General features: G+C 45.0%; 1 protein-coding gene across 9 annotated transcripts in view; it reads left to right on the plus strand.

Annotated features, from left to right (window-relative positions):
• Window positions 1-2888: 2888 nt before the first annotated feature.
• Window positions 2889-23491, plus strand: part of Itpr1 (inositol 1,4,5-trisphosphate receptor type 1) — a 343520-nt gene continuing 322917 nt past the window's right edge. For all 9 annotated transcript variants that reach the window (XM_021224857.2, XM_013110375.3, XM_005066174.4 and 6 more), the window contains exons 1-2: window positions 2889-3062; window positions 3884-3959. The gene's annotated coding sequence lies outside the window, so the exon portion shown is untranslated. The remainder of the gene's footprint in view (window positions 3063-3883; window positions 3960-23491) is intronic.

The following is a 23491-nucleotide window of genomic DNA, read 5'->3' on the forward strand; positions in this document are numbered from 1 at the left end:
TGTCAACTAGAATATAACATGAGCTGCAGACTGAATTTTTAGTCAATTTAAAAAGTAAAAATGGGGGGAGAGTCATTTCGATTGTGAAATCTAATCTATCCAAAGTATTGCAATTTCATCATGTAATCAACATGAATTATTGAGGGTGTTTGTTGTTGTTTTTGAACTAAGTATTTGAAACTCACTGTATATTTTACAACTACTTCATATCTTTGTTAGAACTATCTGCATTTTCGGTGCCTAGATGGCTGGTGGCTCCTGGATCGAAGATACAGGTCTAGAAAAATTCTTTCCATGAAAAAATATAACAATGAAGCAGGAACTCCCCTCCCAACCCATGTTCATAAAGAAGATGTCACTCTTCCTAGCATCCATCACTGTCAGCATCACCACACATCGGTTGTACATGATTAGGAACTTCCTTTAACAAGAGTACTTTCCTGTGATCTAGCAGCTTCCAGAACTTACTAAAAGTTGAACGATACTATGTGCATACACTGAAATAGAACACAGATCTGAACAGCTAAACCGTTTGCATGCTCAGAAAATATGCTTATGAAATCTACAAAAATGTGCAGACAAAAGAGTAAGTCCTTTAGAGTCTAGAGAACTACAGTATATAAACAATAGTAAGACATGGTCTTTCACTGGAATATTAGGTTGGGGAGGGAAGACCATGGATAAAGTAGGTAGGGGGCTTATGTCTACTGTGTGAAAATGAGCCACCTGTTCCTTTCAGCTATGACCAAGTATTCTTTGGGAAACCCACATTACAAATCCAATGTTTCCCAGTTAGAAGCTCATGAAGTAATCGCTTCTTTTTTATCAGTTATATCATTATCATGGACTAATGCGCTGAAATTGCTTGACAGGTATAATCAAAGGTCCTTGGAAAACAGAACTAATTGTTTTTATGGCGGGGAAAGGAGAAACAACAGATATGAAACGGTGTGGATTTTTCTGTTGTGGCAAGTTGGGGGGTTTTCCAGAGGAGGAAGAAAAAACATCGAGAAACATCAGATGCTAGATTTCCAAGACCAGCCAATTGTGTGCCTTCCAGGAAGTAACTCAACCTGCATGTCTTTAGGTTCCCATGGGCTAAAAACAAAGACTCCTTAATAGGAATTGATGAAATGATACAGTTAAAGAGCTTAGAAACAATGCCTGGACACAACATGCACCCATGAGATGCCCATAGTTAATAGCTATTTTGCTCTCATTTGTTATTAAAGTTTCACAAGGCTTCAGGCAAGGCTGTTGGATCAAGCAATAGGGAAAGGCAGCAGGTAGATACTAATGAGTATCTGATCCCTCTCTAGAAGGCAAAACTGTGGTGGAGAAATGACAGGGATTTATTTGCCTAAGGGCTCAGATGCTACTCCTAAAATGGGGGGAGGGGTCCTATAAGGAGATAGTGATTGAGGTCCCAAAAAAGCAAGTGCATTGTATAGTTACAGGCTGGAGCTGCAACGGAGACTGAAGCTAACCTGTTTTCTCCTGTCTTGAGTCGTGCACCTGCCACACAGACCAAACCCAGAGTTGGTAAAACTCAATAGCATGACTCAGAAAATGCATGCAGGCTGAGCTCAGTAGAACCATTTGTTAGCATTACAAGGATTACTGTTAGTAGCAGGTCTTTAGCGGGAGCAGACAGACCCTGCTTAGGATGTTATGATATATTTTGGCGCGCTCTCATATCCTGGCACAGTGCCTGGCCTGGCACCCAGATGACACTCGGGTAACGTTTGTGGAATGAATACGTGTAATCTGGTTTGGGGTGTGGGGCAGGGAAGGATGACTTTGCCTGGGACCCAAGCACTTCTTCAAAAGCCAAAGCCCTAAGCACTTTGCAGCCTGGCGCCCAGACACTACTTGGTGGTGGATTGAAACCCACTTCACCTCAGATGCAGGGGTTGAAACCCAGGACCGCGCAAGCATCTCAGTGTGAACAGCTCTCTCTGAAACCCTTTTTTTTTTTTTTTTTTTTTTTTTTTGGTTTGCGGTTTATTTACTTAAGCCTTTATAGATTCCAGGAGCAATGGGGCTGACTGCTAGAAACCGGGTCAGGGCCGAGGTCGCGGTTCGTATTTCTTTTCTGCTTCGCGATGGCAGCTTCGGCAAGTCACAACACGGTTCCTTTATTTGTTAAATGGAGAGGGTTGCGTTTCTTTTCCTCCCCACGAGAAAAAAGACAAGACACAGCTCGGATTCACAAAAAGGATCTCACACGATAAGCCCGCGTCCCCAATAGCAGGAACCATTCCATCTCCAGACTTAGTTTTTCATACAGACACTAGCAGGATTTAATAAAGAACTAGAACAGATTTAATAAACACAAACCTGCTTCTCTAATCCTTGACCGCAAACACTAGCGTTTTTGCGCCTCGGATTTCTGAAATTCTTGGCTTCAGGACGCGGAGATGGGTTAATAGCTTGTAAAAACTTCCCAAAGCAGTAATTCGAGCTCTTCCCCTCTCTCCGGCTCCTAGGGACACCTGGATTTTAGGAAAGCGAAGATACGACAGTCAGAGGAGAATGGTTTATAGGGGTGACTGTGGGTCGTGTTTTCCAAACCTGGAGAGTCGGATGTTTAGACATAGGTTCGCAACCCCGGCGGTCCCGCTGGACGCCCCGCCCCCGTCTCCGCGCGCGTCTATTTAGAACCCAGCCCCAGAGCCCAGGGGCTTCTGGGACCTGTAGTCCTTTTCAGCAGCCCCAGGCGCCGGCACGACCTGGGACTGGGACTACATTGCCCAGGGAGCTTTCTGGCCTATATAAGCGGCCAGGAGCCGCTTCAAAGTGCAGTAACCATGTGGATGTTCTGCTGAAGCGTTTCCTCAAGCCTGCTGGGGTGGGAGGAGAGGAGGAGGTGGTGGTGGTGGTGGAGGAGGAGGAGGCAGGGGGTGGAGAGAAAGAAAGCGCACGCCGAGAGGAGGTGTGGGTGTTTCTCTCCCATCCTAACGGAACCAGCTCCCTCTTCGCGGACATGGGATTGCCCAGCGGCTGCTAACCCCTCTCCTGGTCCTGCTCCCCTAAACCGGCGTGGCTCCCCGGTCACCAAGGTAGCTGCTGGGGCCGGGCAGAGGGCGCGGGGAGTTGGCACTGGCTCCCGTGCACAGAAGTTTTTGCCCTGATCTCTGGGAGTTCTTGGTGGCTTTGCATGCACTTGGCGTATATTTTGGGGCTTCTTTCCCTGCGAACAATTTCGGAGGTCTGATTTTTTTTTCAGGTTTAAGCAATCCCAAATGTCCTCCACTCTAGTGACTGGCTTCAACCCCTTCCCCGTCCTGAAATGGCATTCCCCCAAGTTGGAAACTGTTGGAGTGGCTGCAGGAAATAGTCCCCCCGCGGGGGGTGGGAGGGCAGTTGAGGGGGTGTCATATGAGTTTGCTCAAGGAAATAATCTTTCTAAATATGTAGCTAGTCCTGTTGCGCCGCATGGCTGGTAGAATGCATGCGTGGGGGCCCCAGTAGGGAGGGTTAAAAAAAAAAAGAAACGGAAGAAAACCGGGGGAATGGGGGAGTGGTGAGTGAAGAAGTGTGGACCCAGCTCGTGCCCAATGAGGATGCGTGTTTCTCATACTTGGCCTCCACGCGGGGAAACAAGTGCTTTGGGATCTTCTCAGCACTTCCCTTAGTTCCACCTCTGTCGTGTTCGAAGTTCCTGCGTGCCTGATCTTTCTGGTCAGCTATGTACAGGAAAATAACCAAGCTGGGTTTGCTGTTATCTGGGGGCAAGAGATCCCGCCAACTAAATTGGGAGGTGGGGAGTGGGATCTGCAGGAAACGGGGGCAAAAAAAAGTCGAAACTCGCATTTGGGAACATTTCTGATAGGCACTCCCGGGGTCCCCTACTCAGTCTTCTTTCTTTGTAAATATTTAGGAGCTGACTACAAGGGATCACGATTCGCATCCTTGGCTGGGCCTGCTTTGGCTACAGAGTGCCTGACCTGGGTCAGGTGAGTGTGGAAGCTACAGTCAAAAAGGGGATTTGCCCTAACCTTTTTTGCGAGTCCTCTTGTAGCAGCCGTAGAGGTAGAGTAGGGAAGAGAAACTGTGGTCAAAATTGGTCATGGTCCTTGGTGAGTAAAGATCCAGTGACAGCCACTTTTGAAGGTGGCTCAGAACTGAAGCAGCCTGATGTTTCTTTTTTTGGGAGTGGGGGTGGGGGGAGGACACGGAACAACAACAAAATGCAGTAAAATGGGACTGTGGCCAGAAGACGTGCTCATTATTTAAATTCTAAGAGTGAAGACCTTTTGCTCCGCCAAGGTCTTTAAGCAAAAGTGAAATACTCCTCCGTTTTACACAGTCACTTCATGGACGTGCATGTAGTCAGTGGACCAGACTGCAAGAAATGAAAGTGACAAATAGAAAGAATGAGAACTTCTTAAAGGGAAGTTAGAGTTCAGAGGATAACACAGTAGCCAGGATTTGACTGGAGCCACCTGAATGTCAAGGAACCCAGAGTGCTCCTCTTGTTTTGATACCTGTTTTTGGAAGAGGAGTTGAGGGCACAGTTTCTCTGTCTATATAGTGACTCCTGTTTTTATTTTTTTACCCCAAAAATGGTCACACTCCATTTCTAGAAAGTAGAGCCTCTGTAGGTGCACAGACACCCCCATGGTTTCAGGTTTGTCCATCACGTTTTTTTCTTGTGAATGTTTGTGAGTCAAGTAAACAACGGGTTAATGGGGTGGGGGAGTTGTGGGCAGCTGGTTCTTGGTAACTTCTTTAATGTCCTAAATATTTAGCTGTTCCCTGGGCTACAATCTTGGGGCTTTTCTAATTAGGGAATAAAAGCCAGATACTTCATTATGGTGGTATAATGCTTTTGTTTCCTGTTGATAAGATCCTCAGGGGTGCTGGTGGAGCGGGAAGCTTTTGGATGGGAGGGTTAGTTCTGTGGACTAGTGTTGACCAAAGATTGGGGTCAGTCTTCTTTTTGGAGTATGTTGCGGACAAGGGACAACTGGTCCACAAACTCTTCTCTACCTAATGCCTAAAAATAATGAGACTGCCCCATTAGGTTGTAGTAAGCCAGGTTCAGAGCTGTGTCTCACAGAAGGCCTTACATAGGAGCAAAGAAACTGAGATACAGCTCAGGCTTGTGCTTAAGTTTGTGGAATGCTGGGGAGAGAGATGCTAGGAAAAATAGTAAACACATTGCTCTTAATGCAATAATTCCTACCGATGTCCCATCAATGATACACTAACTATACTTGCCCTAATGTATGAAGAAACCGGCATAGCCCCTGGCAGGGCTCAAAGGGTGTAGATATTTGTAGAAGGATTTAATGTTGGGCCGAATTCATTTTGGAAGGCCTCATGCTGAAATCTTGAGTCAGGACAGTTAAGAAGGAAAGCCAAAGGAAATCCAGTGTCCACGTGCTGCAGCATGAGGCCTTTCTCATATTTGAAGTGTATCTTGGTCATTCACATCAAGGCATCTCAACAGGTTTAAATAGTCAGGTGTGTCTCTGCCGGAATAATTGGAGAACTTAAACTGCTTCAGTTCAATCTGTGGAATGTTGGTAGCTTGTCCTGTGGCCTGATTTGCCTGGTCGCAATGTTTTTCTTCGTCTTTTCATTTCTGTCTTTCTTTTGAAATTCTTAATTCTTCTTTTCTATCAGTTGTGTTGATGTGTACTTGTTGTGAGCGTGTGCATTGAAGATACAATCTGCTCTTTGACGAAATCAAATCAAAACAGAAAATCCCATCAAGATTTCCTTCTAAATCAACCAGGAAAAGTTCTTTAGGTTCCAAGTAAATCACTCCGGTCCCTCCATGGAAGTCATTGGGGTGTTATCATCCATTCAAACAAGGTGATTCTCTTTGCCAGCCTTCCTTGAAGAATGTGAGGTGCAGTGGCTGCTTAGAAGAGAAATAGGTTAATCACCACAAGGAAGATCTGTTGACTTTGCCCTCAAAGTGTTTTCAGCTGCAAAACCCCAGGCTGTGGGGGTAGGGGTAGCACACTCTGGGACCAATTCAGTGGTGTGCAAGGAACTGACTTGAGAAAAATCCACATGGCTTTTTAGCTAATAATGATCTCATGGAATTTTAGTTTGACTTTTTTGTTTTTTTAAATACAAACAGCTCTTTAAAAACAAACCAAATGAAACAACAGATACTAAATATGAACAACAGGAAAAGAAAATCCACCAAAATAAAAGCAGGCCCGGAGTTAGGTTTCTAGGTCAAGCTGTCCTTGGATATTTCTAGTTAAGGAATCTACACAAGGACAGTGCCCTGTCTTGTCTGCTATTGGTTTGATCTTTTTAAAATCAAATGCACTGAATTTGCAGATTTTTGATGACTAGAATTGCATGCAATTGTGTTAGCTCATTTTTTTTCTTTTTTTGCTGTTGAAGTTTGATGAATGCGATTAGGCTTGACCTCAACGGTATGAATGACATTACTTTTATGACTTTCTAGTTGTGGTAGTGTCTGTGATTCTGAGAGGATTGCTATTGAGGAAAGAGCCGAATAAACTCCTGAAACCATCACCTGTTAAACCATGAGATTCCTTAGACTGGTCATAGTTGGAGGCAGTTGGTGTGATCCATGTACCTAATAGACTTTCACCCCTGTTAGAATTGTTATGATTCAAGTGTTCTGTATTGCCTATTCAGCAGATTTCTTGAGTACCTACTATGTATCAGTTGTGTTCTAGATGCTTGGGGAATAGCCGTAAGCAGTCAAGTCTGTTCCTCGGAGGTTTAAATCCTAGCTGGTGGGAAGCAGTCAGTGTAAATAATCAAGTAAGCATTACAGTATGGCAGGTGCTAAGTACTGTGGGAAAAATCAAGCAAGAAGAAGATGAACAGAGAGCAAGTGGGGGCGGGGGTGGGAGACACCGAAGCCCTTGTGTATCGTTGGTGGAAGTGTGAGAGGTAGCTCTTAGGCAGAACAGTATGGTCGCTCCTGAAAATATGAAACAGAGCTATCATATGATTTGACGTTTCCATTTTTAGGTATCTGAAGAATTCAAAGCAAGGACTGACAGTTTGTTTTACGTTGAAAGTTGCCTCACTCACGTTAGCCAAGAGGCAGAAACAAAACCCCAAAGTGTCTACTAATATATGAATGAAAAGCAGAGTGCTGTTTATGTGTTCAGGAAACTCAGCCCAGAAAAGGAAGAAACTCTTGTCACAGTGTGTTCAGACCACGAAACTATTATGCTAAGTGAAAGAAGCCAGCCATCATCAGACATATAGTGTCTCATCATCGTAGTAGGAAGTCCCCTGTGAGTAGTGAGATTTATAGGGCCAGGATGTAGACTGGTAACATCTCAGGGGCTAAAGGAATGGAAAGTACGATTAATGAACCCAGCCTTTCTGTCTGTAAAAGTTAAAAAATTGTGGTAATACTGGTAAATTTTATTTATGTAATATTCAAATAAATAAAAAACCACAGTGTGAGGGGTGTGAAAGTTGTATTGGGGTTGAGAGGAAAAGCAGAGGTCTTTACTGTTGGGACATTTGAGCAGAGCTCTCGCAGAAGTGGACAATATCCCCATGTTGCTATCCTGAAGTCCAGAGTAGAAAGTGTGGGGGCCCTGAAGTAGAAGGAGGTGGGCCGTGTTGGAGGCAGCACAAGAGTTGCAGGAGCTGCAGGTAGGAGGCAGGGGAGGGGCTTAAGGGGAAGGGCAGTCAAGGTCCAATGGTGAAGGTCAGATTTTGCACATCAGCAGTTCTGAGGATTTCTGAACCTTGACAGGGTCCCCAGTGTGGTTTTCAGCATTGCTGAACTCGACTGTGCTTTCTAAAGAGACTGGCTGGGCTGGCAAGACCACATACCAGATGGAAACTTGATACAGGGGGCATGGGAGAAACCTAGATTTCCAGACTGGTTGTCATGTGACGTTTCCTGGCATTGAAGTTTACTTAAGTAGGAAAGGAGTCTCCTGAGTTAAAGAGTAGAACCGGCTTCTGCTTTGCTCCACAAATTCTAAGAAGCAGCTGGTGGTCCTGGGGATCCACCAGCCTTCTGCCTTGTCACCACTCTGCTGCCCATCAGATTTCACTTAGAGGGATGACTTGACTCCGAGCACCATGTTTCATCATCTCTGAGAAGCTCCATATTAGTGGTTCTCCTTGAAAACTGCAAAGAGATGCTGTCATAGGGGCAGATCTGAAATTCCCAATTGTATTATTACTGCAAAGATTACATGTTCATTGTCAAATGCTAGGAAGCAATGGGCAGGCCACACAATAAAACAATGAATCTGTCTCAGCTATCACAGAGCAGAACCAGACTTTTCACCATGGGTAGAAATTATCTGTGTATTTAATAAGACTCAGTCACACCCCTTCCATTTGCTGGCTTGGCTTCTCAACTCAGACAGTTGAGTCTCTTGCTAGCAAGAAGATACCCGTATTTCCTTCTTCCAAAGGTCTGTCGCTCTGATGGGATTTTATTTCATTCATTAATAATTAATTATTTCATTAGTTGTTTTAATTTTATGTGTGAGTGTTTTGCCTGCATTTGTTTAAGTGCACTGCCTGCATGCCTGGTGACCTCAGAGGCCAGAACAGGCACTGGATCCCCTGCACTGGAGTTCCAGGTGGCTGTGTGCCACCTCGTAGGCACTGAGAAACAAACTGTAACCTCTGGAAAAAGGAGCAAGTGCTCTTCACTGCTGAGCCGTCTCTCCAGCTCCTGATGGGGTTTTATTTAAATAACGTGTGTGAAATGAGTAGAGTACAAAAATACTGCATCCTTCACAGTTCATCATTTATTGAACAATCCAAATGTTCTCAACTGGTGTATCTTGTCCTCTGAAGAAAATGAAATGTACACTATCTTATTACAGAAGACAAGTCTGGTAATCGTCGTATGGAACTATAGCATTTCTCATTTGTTAGACTAGGCTAACCCTGTGAAGCAGGTACTCTTTTCTTTTTCTGCTGTTGTTGCTTTGGTTTTTTAAATATGTCAGTTCTACAGACTGACATAAGTCCTCAAGCTTGCAAAGCAAGTGTTTTTTTTCGCCCTGTTTGCTTGTAAGGAAGACTTTTACCATAGAAGATTTCAAGCATAAGCCAGTGGCATGTGTTGTGGCATCTGCAAAGGCCAGAAAAGGGCACTGGATGTAATGGAACTGGAGTGACAAGCTGTTGTGAGCTGCACAGTGTCGGTGCTGGGAACTGAACTTGGGTCTTCCGTAAGAGAAGCAGTGCTCTTAGCCATTAAGTCATCTCTCCATGCCCAACAGTAGCTTCTTACTACACAGAACCTACTTTGTTCATGGTACTCCGCCTTCAGCCATTGTTAACTCAGCACTAATCTTGCCATCTGCATCCTCACACCCTTTCCCCTTTCGTCTTTGATAATGTTGAAACCCATCTTAGACACACTAGTGCAACTATATTTTAGCATGAATCCTTAGGATCTGAATTCTTTATGTAGGTACATAATGAGATACTTAAAAGTCTGCAACACAGGGTGCTCTTCTATGCAGGTGCTGGGGGGGAGTACTATTGGCATTTATTGCGTAGAAGCTGTGACTGCTAACTCAGCAACCTACAATATATCGTATTTTAGTAGTTAGATACAGAGACTCAGTTCAAGTCAGATTCCTTTTTTATTTTTATTTATTTATTTTTGCCCTCGGAGGGTACAATATATTTCAAAATATAGCTAGGGCCACTGTTGGGCATTCCTGAATATGGTATTCTTTAAAAGTACCATTTTGGGTGTTGTATGCTTTTCTTCATGCGGTTATTTTTATTCATCTTCCTCCCACCCCACTTTTGTTCTTCTGATTGTGAGACAGGGTAACCGTGTAGCCCTGGTAAGCCTCAACTTAGTGATCCTCCTGCCTCAGCCTCCTGAGTACAGGGATTACACATACTTGTGTGCCACTATGCCCAGCCTTGTAGCTATTGAAGTCAGTGAGAGAGTTCAAGCTGGTTTCTGAGACTTTTGACAAAATCTTGAAAGTTCTCATAGTTTTCTTCCTTTCTGTGTGGCAAGATGTTCCAGGCTTATGATGTCCCACACCATGAATCGCCCTTTTCATCAGGAAGCCCTTGTTCTTTTGAGAGGGAAATGACATAAGACACCTTTGCTGAGGACCGCAGGAGCATTCTTGCCCTCATCTTGTAGGTGATAAAACAGAAATAAAAAGTAAAACACCCGACTGTTTCTCTCTTTCTCTTTTGAGACAGGGTCTTACTATGTAGCTCTGGCTGTCCTAAAACTCACTATATAGACCAGCCTGGCCTCTAATTCATGGAGATTATCCTACCTCTGCCTCCCAAGAGCTGGGGATTAAAGACTTGTGTCACTGCTCCTGGTTTACCTGAATGTTTCTTAGTGACAACATTTCCCTTTTGATATATCCTTGTTTATCTCAAGGGAGTCTAAAAGTAATCTGAACTTAAAAGAAATTGATCTGACTTTCAGTGTATTTCTGGTTAAGCAAAAATGCTGTTCACACCTCTTAATGGCACACCATCTAGAGGTGGGGAAGTCAGCTTGCTCAACTTTTGCAATGAAGCAGGATGAATAGAAGACAGCCAAGTGTATGCCAGTGATGTGGACAGGAGGCATCTTGGGAATGGATCCTAAGTCTAAACACTGAAGCTCACTTGCACGTTATACACAATGTCTGAAGATAACCTCAGACAAGACTTCAGTGGTTTTGTGCATGGAAGTAGTTTTACGGTCTGGAATTTTCTTTGTGGTGTCATGTCAGCATTCAAGAAGTTATGGAATTTTGAGCATTCTGAATTTTGGATTATCCTGGCTTAATCTGTACTGAAACTGGGCTGTGGGAATAGCTCAGAGGCAGAGTATGTGCTTATTGTGTGTGAAGCAGCCCAGTGGCAAAACAATAACAAAATAGATCCATGTGTTCATTCCAGCAACTAACCCCCTACACAAACACAGAAAGAGAACACATTATGTTGTTAAATTCACTATTTCTCTTGCTGTTGGATTCAGTCAAAAGTTTGAGAAACATTGTATACATTTTTCTATCCATGTAGTCCATGGACCAGCATTTGGTGTCACCTGGGAACTTGCTATTTGTACTCTCAGGTCCCACCTGGACCTGTATCAGTTAACATTTAGGAAGACCCTCAGGTGGTATCTTGAGAAAGTCTGTCCTAGAGGATGCCTGCCCAGTTCTGTTAGCAGCGGCCTTTTTATAGTTCCTGTGTTTCATGGCTGGTTCTTACTTGTTGAAGCTCACCTTTGTACACAACCCTGGCAGCCTTCTCCTTTTCAGGTAAATGGAAAGACAGGCTGACTCACTAGGCAGAATTCTGACAAAAAAAGGAGAGCTCTGTGTTTATGTTTGAAGATGCTTTATAGCTTTGGACCTAGAGGTAGAAAGAGACCACAAGCTACCTGAGAGCCCAGGGGTCATGTAGTCACATGAAGTAGCAGGTGCCGCTATATTTTAACCTGCTGTCCATAGACACTGGGGGAATTGATGTTTGGAGACTTCTCTTATCACAGAATGTCTGCACCCCTGGGTATAAAGTTACTCATCAGGAAAATCTAAGCAAAGGAAAATAGCACCAGCCTCCAAGTGCCCTTGTTTGCTTGCATGGGGGGGGGTTTAACCTGGGGGGGTGATTTTTGTTTTGCAAAGACAGCTTAAAAGTATTCCATATCTATTTCTGAATAGGAAAAGACTTAGGGGCATTCATTTATTTGCCTTGCCGTGTGTGTGTGTGTGTGTGTGTTGTGTGTGAGAATGTGTGTGTGAATGTGTGTGTGTGTATGTGTGTGAATGTGTGTGTGTTCTGCCTGCCGTGTACTTCACCACACTCTGCATGTCAAGTCTTCCTGTTCCCTAGGATCTTACTCAAATTCTTCCTCCTCTGTGCAGCTTTTCCTTTTACTTGAGACTTGTGTCATTTGAAACTCTCTGTATCTTGATCTCTGTTTTCTTCACGGCTGTTTTTTGTTTGCTTAACCCTCAAGAGTCCCTAGCACATTGGAAGAGCTCACAGCATATTTGTTGAATGAAGTAATCCATACCCATTTTGTCTTTGAAGGTTGCAGGCTCTTTCTCAGAAGAAACTAATGCTCTGTACCTCTCTGCTGATTAAATCTTCTCTGAATTGCCATATTACTTTGGAAAACCCTTTTGGCGTGCAGAGAGATGTGAAGAACACGTGGAAATGTATTAAGCTGCTCTTTTGGTAGGGTTGTGAGCTGTCGCTCACCACAGCTCTCTAGAGGGCATGCAGCTTGGGGATTGCTAGAGAGGGTGTGAGAGTGTTCACTACTGAGAACAGGGTACTGAAACAAACACACTGCTGTTGTACGTGTTGCACCCTGCTGTACCACAGGACGGGGGCTCCTGAGCCCCCTCCTGTTTACTGCTTCTTAGATATCAACAAAACATGGAACATCTGTGTGTCTGTTTCCTCTTCTGTAGATTAGGTATAAAAATACCTGCTTGGGGCTGGGGGGCTGGGAGATAGCTCAGTCAGGAAAGTGCTTGCTCTGTAAGCAGCAAGACCGCAGTCCAGCCCCCAGAGCCACATACAAACACAGGTGTGCACTTGTGATCCCAATGCTGGCAAGTGGAGTAGATCCCTGGAACTCACTGGTCAGTCAGTTTGTCTTAATCAGGGAACCCCAGGTCAAAGTGAGAGGTTCTGTCAAAAACAAAAAGCAAGCCAGGCAGTGGTGGCGCACACCTTTAATCTCAGGACTTGGGAGGCAGAGGCAAGAGGATCTGTAAGTTCAAGGCCAGCCTGGTCTATGCAGTAAGTTCCAGGACAGTTAGAACTACACAGAGAAACCCTGTCTCAAAATGCCAAACCAGACCAAAAAGCCAACAAGTTGGAGGGCTCCTTGGAAGCAACACTAAAGGTTGACTTCTGGCCTCTGCACACATATACACACATACCGTTCTTCTCCACTCAAAACACCTGCTTCGGATCATTGTCACCAAACTGTATAATCAAACTGGAAAAAAACATACACACCTATCCCTAGGGTCAGGATAGGTCTCAACTGGGTTATTAGGCCTTTTCAGGAGACATTTTGCTTGTCACACTTGTGAGTCTTGGGGTGAGGTCCAGCTGGTAACCCATGGGTCTTGGGGTGAGGCCCAGCTGGTAGCCAGTGGGACTTGGGGTGAGGTCCAGCTGGTAATCCATGGGTCTTGGGGTAAAGCCCAGCTGGTAACCTGTGAGTCTTGGGGTGAGGTCCAGGTGGTAGCCAGTGAGACTTGGGGTGAGGTCCAGCTGGTAATCCGTGAGTCTTGGGGTGAGGTCCAGCTGGTAACTAATGTAGAGGCTTTGAACAATGATGTCCATTGTGCTATAGCAGTGGTTCTCAACCTGTGGATCATACTCCTTTGGGGGTCACATATCAGGTATTTGTATTATGATTCACAATAGTAGCAAAATTACCGTTATGAAGTAGCAACAAAATGCTTTTTATTGTTGGGGGGGTCACCACAACATGAGGAATAGTATTAAAGGATTGCAGCATTAAGAAAGCTGAGAACCAATGTACTGTGGTGCTGAGGAAAATGTCTTCTCGTGAAGAACTGCTCCAAATGTCAGTCATGCCAGGATTGGGAGCCCTGTGGTAGAGTAGGCAATTACATCTCTGAAGAGACTGATTTAACTTGATTTGCTGGTTCAGTTTAGACAGGCAGAGGGCTTTCTTCTGAAGCTGAGGCCTACTTTTACTTAGAAATGTTTAAATCACATTTATTTGTTTGCTTCATATCTGCATGTGTGCACACACCTGTGTGTTTATGTGCATGCCATGGTGCATGTGTGCACATGTGCATGTGTATGTTTATGCCTTGGTGCATGTGTGGTGGTCAAAGGATGACTTGGAGCAATCCTTTCTCCCTGGGGATCTAACTCAGGTTGTTATCAGACAGAGGCAGGAGGCACTTTTATTTGCTAAACCATCTCACTGGCTCCCCTTGAACTTCTTAGCAAAATAAACACCCTTTCCCACCTCTCACAAGTGCTGGTCCTGGTATCCACAGCCCCATGGTCTGTCATTGGCTTCTCTTAGGCTCTGTGACCTCCATGAAATCGCCAGACTGTTGGTTTTTTTCCGCACATATAAAATGAGGACTGTTGGCTCCATGCTGTTAACCACCAATTCCCCAGCACTTTAACTGGCCAGCTCTGAGCTTGTGACTGCCTTCTCTTATTGACGTCCATACCGGCATCTTTCTTGAGGAATAACTCTTTGTAAAAGGTGGACCTGTTTCCAGGGTCGACTACTTAGTAGATGTGTGTGGAAGGCTAAGTAGACTTGTGTGTGAAGTATGCGAGGGGCAGCTTTCTGGAGATGGACCTAGGGACTCGTGCACATGGGCTAGCTCTCTTCCACTGAAATGCATCCCAGCCCTAAGGGCATCATTTAAACTAAACTGTTGCTTAGAACTTGAGATTTAGAATAACTAAACAGAGTTTCTGAGGTTGGCAGAAAGGGCCTTGAACCTTCTGAGACGATCATTTCCTTTGGGACGGGCTGAAAATGAAAGCATTTGCGTATGATTTCTATGCCCCGAGCAGTGGTTTTTATAAAGGAATTAATTACATGACAACAGGAATGTGGTGTTTCCAAGGATGGTTTCTGATAGGCCAAGACAGCAAGGGGTGGCCTGTGTGAATGTGTGGCGAGGCTAGGATAGCATTGTGTCCAACTCCAGAATATTCTGCAGCTCATCCTACTCTGGCAGTAGAAATCTCATCCAGCATCTTTGCCTAAAGGGAGTTCAGAAATTAACCCGAGAGAGCCCAGGAGCAGAAACAGATAGTTGTAAAAGAAAACCTTTTCCTCTGTCTTGGGAGCACAAACCATAAAAGTGTTGGGCTTTCCCTACTGTGGGTTTACAGCCATATTACCATATATGTCCCCGTGTGAGGACATGGTGAGGAGACTTCTGCTCCTCAGGACAGAGTTTCCTTGGCCTCTGGCCAGGAGATTGATCACATGCCAGCCACCCTTCCTTCTTGGGGCATTCCTTTCTCTTTCTGAAAGACCTCATGGCTTGCCTGACTCTGTCCATTGTTAACCCCTCCCAACTGGAGGCTGCTTGACCTGACAGTGACATGGTATCTTTTGAACAGGTCTTTGGCCTCAGTTCTGAGAGACCTGCTTGTTTTCCAGGTACTTTTAAATACATATTCACGCAGAAGCCCCTCTTTACCTGGCTAACTTTCGATGAACCTTTTCAATGTTGTTATTTTTAAATGAGGCAACATGGATTTAGCGCGAGGACTTTGACAAGAACTCTGTTTTGTTTGCTTGTTTGTTTTGTTTTTGTGCTGTGTAAGAGCTATGCAATCATCCTCATCCCTCTCCCATGCATGATACCTTTTGGTTTTATTAGGAATAGCACAGAGAATGTTCTGCTGGAGTTGGTACTGGCATGGTTACAAATGTGTAACTTGTAATGTGTCCCTTTCCTAAACTCATCATTTGGAGTTGCTGGTTGGAAAGACTTGTCCTCAACTGACTCTAAGAAGTCAGTAAGCAAACAGCAGATTAGAAGGCAGGGAAACGAGAGAGCAGGAATGTCTCTCCCGTTCTGTTTGCTGTGTGCGAAGCACACATGCTATTTTCTTCCTTTCATTCAACCCGCAGCATAGCTTTATATACGGTACCGTACAGAAGAGGAAGCTGAGGTAACTAACTCTATCAAGGTTACTATGAGTAGAGGCAAGAGTGGGGCTGGAGTGTGGGCAATGGAAGAACACAGGCACCTACAAAACAAAAAGGCACACGCTTTACTCTGGTTTGTGTCCTGGTGCCTGGCTCCACTCCTCTGACTTGGCCCTTTCTGTTTCCTTTCTTACGGCTCTATAGTTTATGGCCTGATGTCTGCTTTTGAACCTGCTGAGCTCCTGCCTGCCCGTAGGGCCTTTGTACCAGGACTTTCCCCTTCCACAGTATTCTTCTGCCTTGTTCTATCCCCTTCCCTGTGACTGCCTCTTTCTTCACTTTCAGGTCTCAGTCGAAATGTGTCATCTGGTTTTTCTGACCAGTGAAAATTAAGCTGCAACCCAGTTCTACGATCCAGTTTAAATTCCCCCTTTTGGGTTACAGTTGGGATGTAACCCAAGGTTTCCCAATGATACATGCCCCTAGGCTGGTTTTAATTCTTTGCATGTAATTATAGTAACTATATTTACCTTGTTTAGTCTGTTTACTGTCTGCCTGAACTTGAATGTGTGTCTTTAGGAAAGGGTTCTAATGTGTGTTGAATGTTAGGACGGGGTTCTAATGTGTCCTGAATGTTAGGACAGGGTCCTAATGTGTATTGAATGTGTGTGTCTTTAGGAAATCGTCCTTGTCAAGTTGAGTGACAGAGTCCTTTTCAGTGTCTTTGCAATTGAGTTACAGTCAATGTCAGATCAAATGTCACAACAAAGTTTAACTTAGTATTGTTTTCAAATTCTTGGGACCCTTTACATGCTTAAAAACCATTCTTTACATGCTTAAAACCTGTTGAAAAACTCCAATACCTTCCATTGATATGAGGTGTTTGCCTATATTTATCATATTATAAACATAGTACGAAATTATTTTTAGGAGTTACACATGTACATAGTAAGTTTTTTTTTCAAGTGAGAAAATGAAAATATTCTCTAGAACAAAATTTAACAAGATGGCTGGGTGAGCTGCAGACAGGGAGATCACTGTTGAGTTTGAGACAAGTATCATCTGCATAGTGAGTTTAAGCCCAGCCAGGTTTGTGTATTGAGGCCCTGTCTCAAAAACTATATATATTTTAAAATGAAGAATGGTATTGCTGAGTAGTTTTGTAGATCATTTTAAGGCCTGGTTTAATGCGAGATTCACATAGCACACATCTGCATTGGCCTCCAGTCTGTTCTAATCTCATGTCTTGCAGGCTCTGGGTAACTCTAATGTGTACTCAAGAGACTGGGCAAAGAGACAAATGCCTTCATGGTGTTGTCATATTAATTTTTCCTCTGAAATCTTGACTCAAAGGGTCTTGGGGACTCTGTTGAGGCTACTGCCTCATGTGATAGATGAGTCATTTGAGATGTTGGGCATGACAGGAAGCCTCTGAAACTAGGAGATGCTAAGGCTCTGGTGGTAGGATCCAACCAGCATCCCTAAGTCTAGAGGCTATGTCATTTCTTCCTGTTCAGGAAGAGATGCGTGGCCATGCATTTCAGCAGTCTTAGCAAAACGAATTGCTCTGAGAGCTTGGAAAGGAGTAGTTCTTGTCTTTGTTCAGTTTCCAAGGATGCTGTTGATAATGCACTGGCCTGCTGAGGTGTGGGAGAAGGTAAATAGTTCCAGTGTAGACTGCTGGGAGTATTTTGTGTGTCCCTGGGCTGATTGTGTGCAAGTGTGTTACTATGAAAAGTTGGGTATCAAAGCATCTGTGGGGGGCTTGGTCACCAGGAAATGAATGGTGTTCTGGGGAGGCTTCTAAAGGCCGCACTGAAGGTCAGATTGTCGGTGGACTTTGTGTCCTTTCCAGTTGCTGAAAGGCAACTGTTCAGCTCCGGTAGCCAGATGTCTTCGTGTTAGTGCAGAAAATGCCTGCTATTCTTGGCACAAATGTGCAAATATGTGGTTTTATTTTTCTTGTTTTGAAAGTAGGCCTTGCTCTGTAGCTTAGGCAGACCCAGAACACACTATATAGCCTAAGCTGCCTGCCATTCATGCTAAAGACCAGGCTATAACCTGTGGTTCTGAGGCCCATAGACTGGTGCTAAGTTGGCTTCTGTTTTCCTTGAGCATCCTGTCCATTTGTAAGGATCCTGTGACAAATGACAGCTGTGGTATTCTGATGACTTCTCTTCAGTTAATGAAAGTATTCTAATTTAGACTCAGTTTGAGGAGTTCTTAACTTTTAAATTCTGAGTTGTGTGTGTAGGCGAAAGTTAAAATAAAAATTTTAAGAAAAAAGAATGTAAGTGCTATTATTTAAGTGTGTGCAGGAGATGGGAAAATGATAATAAACGAGTCCCCCCCCCACTCCCCAGTCAGAGCTTTTACAAAACGAAATGTAAAACCTATCTGGAGCTGCTTAAAATTAAATGAACATAGTTTCTTTTCAGTTAGGCTGTGCTTCAGCCTGTTTTTACAGCAAAATGGGAGAGGTTTTAAATAATTAAATTATCAGCCCTTTGAAGAGATCACTGCCATCCCCCCCTCCCAGCAGGGCCTCTGGTTTGATGTGGGAAGGAGAGAGAGAGAGGGAGTGGAATTGTGGGTTGACTCTTGGGTGGCGTGAATTTGGGTACCTGGGACATGCTGTACTGACAACAGACGCCCCATGGACTTGCAGAAGATTTAAATATCTCGGGGCCTGTGTGTTTTTTCCAGCTTTTATTTTTCTCTTAACGTATCAACCAAGTAAGAAATGCATTTCAAGTAGAGGAATTGCAAGCTAAGGGCAGAGAGGAATGAAAATGTGGAAGAAACTAGAGTCAGTGTTTTGGTTTCAGTCTTGTTCAAAGATGCAGAGTGAGCACTTAGAGCCAGGTGTTGTGTTTGAACCCTTTCTGCGGATTGTTTGGTTTATGCCCGTAGTGATACTGAAAGATGCAAAGAATTACTCCCTCCTTCCACCTTTTACATCTAAGGGAGCTGTGGTTCAGAGAAGCTAGGCCGGTTAAGGGCACACAGCCAGAGCGCACACAGGCAGTCCGAGTCTGTTTCTAAGCGTATACTCCTGTCCACATCCTTGTGCCTCTTTTGACAGGTGGAGTGGAGGTCAACAGGGATGAGCTCAGAGCAGCTGTCTAGGAATAAAGAGACGTTTGCTTCTTGTTCTTTTATTTCTCATTGAAATCTAAAAAGGGCCTCCAGGTCTAAGCGCTATATACATCACTGATCTAAGAGTTTAGAATCTTAGTGTTAATTTAATTAGCTTTAGAAAACAACCATCTCCAAATAGTGCCAGATAATTTTGACCACAGATAAGATGGCACATGGTGACTGTTTGTCATGACCCAGGTGCTGGGTTGCTGTAAGTGTGAGACAACAGTGGTCCTTCCCTGGTGGGTTTGCGGTGTGAGGAAACAAGCTAGAGAGCAGACAAGTGATGGGTTGACAATGACAGGAGGTCCAGGAGGGTGACAGGGTTACCCTGGAGGGAAGTGTGATTCCATATCGCTCTGGTTTGGGAGCAGACAGAGCTTCTTAGATATGGTACTAGGCTGCAAAGGTGATGGTGTTAGCCATATAAGTCGTGTGGGGGAGGGAAAGGAGTGTCTAGGTAGTGAGAACTATGGGGACTCTGGGAAATATTCATTGAGACTTGTCATGGTGTGGAAGGGAGGGCAGGCAGGGCTGGAAGAGATTTTTTTTTTGATGTGGGGTCTCTGTTATACACTCTCAGACCTCCATGTCTCCGTGGTTAGCTAGTGGCAAGCTCCATTCTCTGATCTTCAGACAGACTTTATTTGTACAAGCGAGATATTACCACTGTAAGGATTCAGGCACTATGCTGGCCCCGCCCCCAGACAATGGGCAGGATACACACACACTGTTATTCAGGCAGATGCTTAGACAGCTCAAAGAGTCCTGTGTTGTACAGGCATGTCGTTGGTTACGTGACTGCATAAGGGCTCTGTACGCATGTGCAAGTTTTCCCTTTTAAGCGAGCGCCTCCCACCTGTTTACCCTTCTCCCCTCCTTTCCCCCCTCCTTTCCCCTCCCCTTTCCATCTCTGCTCCCTGTTGGTCAGCACCTATCCCCCTTTGTTCCCTTTCCCCGTAAGCTCCATGTGGTTTTTTTTTTTTAGTTTTGTGGTTCATGTTTCATTGCTCACAACTGTAGCAAAACAGCAACCACCATGCCTGTGCCCAGAGACCCTCCTGTTTCAGCCCCAGGAAGAGCTGGGACCACAGGTGTGAAAACTGCACCTGCCTCTCATTTCAGAAAGTTGTAAGAACAGTCTGGTTGATGTTTCCAAAAGATTATGCTGGCTGTGCTCAGAATAGATTAAGGGGAAACCCATGGCTTCAGAAAAATAAGTAGACTTCTAGGTGAGTTGAATCCATACCCCATATGTGCCTCAAGATAGCTGTGAATCTGGCCCAACACAAAATCATAAATTTATTTACAACATGATTTTTTTCAGTTTTGTTTTTGGTATAACTCAATTGTGCAGTTTTTGAGTGTGAATTTTAAATATGTCAACCGTGTGTTAAGATGTGAGAAGACTATCCCCTTTCAAGAGTCTAGTTAAGATGAGACTTGGGGCTAGAGGGATTGCGCTGTGGTTAGCGCACTTGAAGACTCAGTTTCAGTTCCAGCATGGGTATGGCAGTTTACAACTGCCAGTAGCTCAGCTCTAAAGGATTCATTGCCCCTTTCTAGTCTCTGAGGGTCCTACATGCATGTAGTGCACATATGGGTAAGCATTCACACACGTACATATAAATAAAAAAAATAAACAAGGTATTTGGGACTGGCAGGATGGCTCAGTGGTTAAAGTGCTTGCTGTGCAAAGGGTGTGCACTGCAGCCCAGATTCCCAGAACCCATATAAATGCGGAACCCCCATAATGACCTGCCTGGAATTCCAGCCTTTGAAAGATGGGGACAGCAGGTCCCTGGAGCACGCTAGCCAGTGAGACTAGACATATCGGGAGAGCTCTGAGTTTCCGTGAAAGACTGGGGTTGAGTGAGGATGGTTCCTAACATCGACTTCAGCCCCCTGTGGATGTTCACACTCATTCATATGTACCCCCATACATACACACGAGGGAAATGGGGCGGGGGAAGAAACGATACTGGCTGAGACCCTGGTGACAGTGAGGTTAAAGACTTAATGGGTTTGGTGATGTTGGGGTTTAACATCAAGACTTGATGTTCAATTCAGCAACATCAGTCTTTTATTTGACATATATTTTCTGAGTACCTCCTGTACGCAAGGCATTGGAGATGCAGTTGTGCACAAAACAGAGCTCGGGAATCGCCTGTCCCTCAAGGGTGTCCGACAAACATCACACAGATAGATGTGAGCTTGTAACAGAGATGCAGGCTGAGAAGGAGATCTCTCAGGGGCCTAGTCTGTACAAGTTACCGAAGCATTTGTCCTCATCCTGTGGTGGCCTGGTAGGAATAACAATTGAATTGAGGTCTGAAGGGCTTGTTTTCACTAGAGCAAGAGCTGCGGGAGGTGTGAGAGGAGAGAAGGGAGTCAAATGGTGTCTTCAAGGCTCAGACATGTGGAGGAGAAGGGGTGGGCTAGGCAGGCAACCGTGAATGCCTTATAGCTTGTGAAGATGCCGTGGGCAGCCAGGAGCGGAGCCCTGGAGGCTGTTGCCAGGGTACAGATGTGGCAATGTATAGGAGCTAGCAGAGCACATGGTGAGACCCAGGAAAAGTATCTGGGAGGCAGAGAACATACCTAGACAGTGAGTGCCTCTGGCTTCTGTTCTCAGAGCAGATTTCCGTGTTCATGTGTTTGTACTTGCTCTTTCCTTAGGAATGGAGTCACATATCCCCTTCCCTTTACCCATTGCTTGGTCCCTGAGAAGTTCAGACAGAGGCTAGTGGGAGCTCCGTCCAGTTGCTATGGCTCCAGTGTGCATGCGCACCTCCCAGGGCAGCAAGCTACTCCCGCTGCTCTGACCCAGCTGCTCTGAAAGAATCCTGGTCTGACAGGTACCTCAGCCACCGTCAGTCAGGGCGAGGGTGATGGCACTTTAGGTCATGAAGATGGCAGCATGGCTTGATGCAAGGGGCTTTGCTGGTGATTATCAAAGTCTTGTACCCAAGCCTTATGATGACCTAGCATATAGCTGGGGACAGCAAGGCTTAAGGAAGTTCTGAATTCCTATGCTAAGTAAATGGCGGAACCGGGGTTCAGTACAGGTGCTTTGGGCCTGGGGCCTTCTGCCTGTCTTCCAGTGAGATGAACTCTTGAGAACATTCTATGTGGGGAGTGGTGGGGTGACAGGAATAGCTTATGTGTGGAGAGCCACAATGGATGGAGTCTTAGGCTGACCAGTAAGCCTGGCACAGAGCCCTAGGTGTCCGGGTAGCACTGAAGTCGCCCAGTTATGATGAGTTCTATGGCAGGTGGGTACCTGCTCTGTTTTTCTCATCGTGACCTTGGGCATTGTGTATGAGGGATCTGGGAGCCCTGAGCACAGCGGGTGGAAACCTGCAGGCACAAATGGCGCACACTCAGATAAAGAAGTGGCCTCCCACCCTGCTTCTAAACAACAGGAAGTCTTCCTGAAGACTGTTGCCCGGCCCACTTCCCACCTCTTCCCTCCAGCCCCAGATGCCTGTGAGTTTTGACTCTGCTGGCCTGAGGTTTTCCTTTCGGGACACAACCAGTAATTGCTGCAGGATCTCTCCTCCTCTCTTCTACCCCTCCCCCCCCTAAAAGCAGACCAGGGGAGACCCAGAGGTTTCCAGCCAGACCTGGAAGCTATTTGCCTGCTCGAATCTTGTACAAGGAGGGAGTCACTGCTGATTCCCCTGGGAAGGAGCCTGCCCTAAGGATCCTTGCATTTTTCTTTTTTCTTTTTCCTTTCTCTCTCTCTCTTCCTTTCCTCCCTCCCTCCTTCCCTCCCTTCCTTTCTTCCTTCCTTTTTAAAATTGGGACCTTTGGCAGACTGCCCAGTTGAGGATCATTAACGGTGGTGGGTGTACTGGCCTCTGTTTTCTTGGAAAATGTAAACCATGGCAAAAGGTTACTTGTTCAATTATCTTGTCTACTTAATAAGCATATGGGTAAGAAAGAAGACACTTAACCTTTCTTCTGAATGAACAAAAGTGTTATATGTCTAAGGTAGAAAATGAGAAATTTGGCAGTGTGGGAAAAAATGAATGGAATTATCCATAAAGGGGGAAAAACAGTTTTCCATTGTTGTCCAGATTATAAGAACGGTCAACCGTTTTGCCTGTTCCCTGGGATTACTGCTGATGAATAGGTCTGCTTCAGAATTTAATAGACCTGGCTTAACTCTGTGCCTCCCGATTTGTTAATTACCTATGATGAACAAGCATGTGGACCTTTCTGTTCCTCAGTTTCCCCAACAGCAAAATAGTGTAACAGTGGTGGTTCCTGTCTCACGCCATGCACTTGTCTAGAGGATTCTGAAAGAGGGTCTGTTAAGTTCTTGGCTGTGGTGGACATGGTAGTTCTTGACAGGTGTTCGCTGTTTGAGTTAGCAGTGGAATGGAAGCAGTCCATACTACTCAGAAAGTGTTCCATCTCCTCTGATGTCAGTAGCCAGGGAGAGTGGGGTCTGGTTAGAACCTGGACGGGACAAATAGGACTAATGCAGACTCTTAGTGTCAAATGCAGTACGGGGCTTATTGTGACTGTAGGTTGCTGGCCTTACTAGTTTTGTCATGCTTTGCCATAATATAACACTGGGTTATATCTGCTGCTTTATAGTAAGGGAACCTTTCAGATAGATACCCAGAAGGTGATGCAGATCCTAAGGAAGCGTCATATGGCCGTTTTCCGGCCTGGTCTTCACCGGAGTCAAATGGCCTTTAGAAGTACAAGCCTGGGAGGAGA

This window comes from Mesocricetus auratus, unplaced genomic scaffold (assembly GCF_017639785.1).
Source record: "Mesocricetus auratus isolate SY011 unplaced genomic scaffold, BCM_Maur_2.0 Super-Scaffold_100676, whole genome shotgun sequence".
Classification (NCBI taxonomy): domain Eukaryota; kingdom Metazoa; phylum Chordata; class Mammalia; order Rodentia; family Cricetidae; genus Mesocricetus; species Mesocricetus auratus.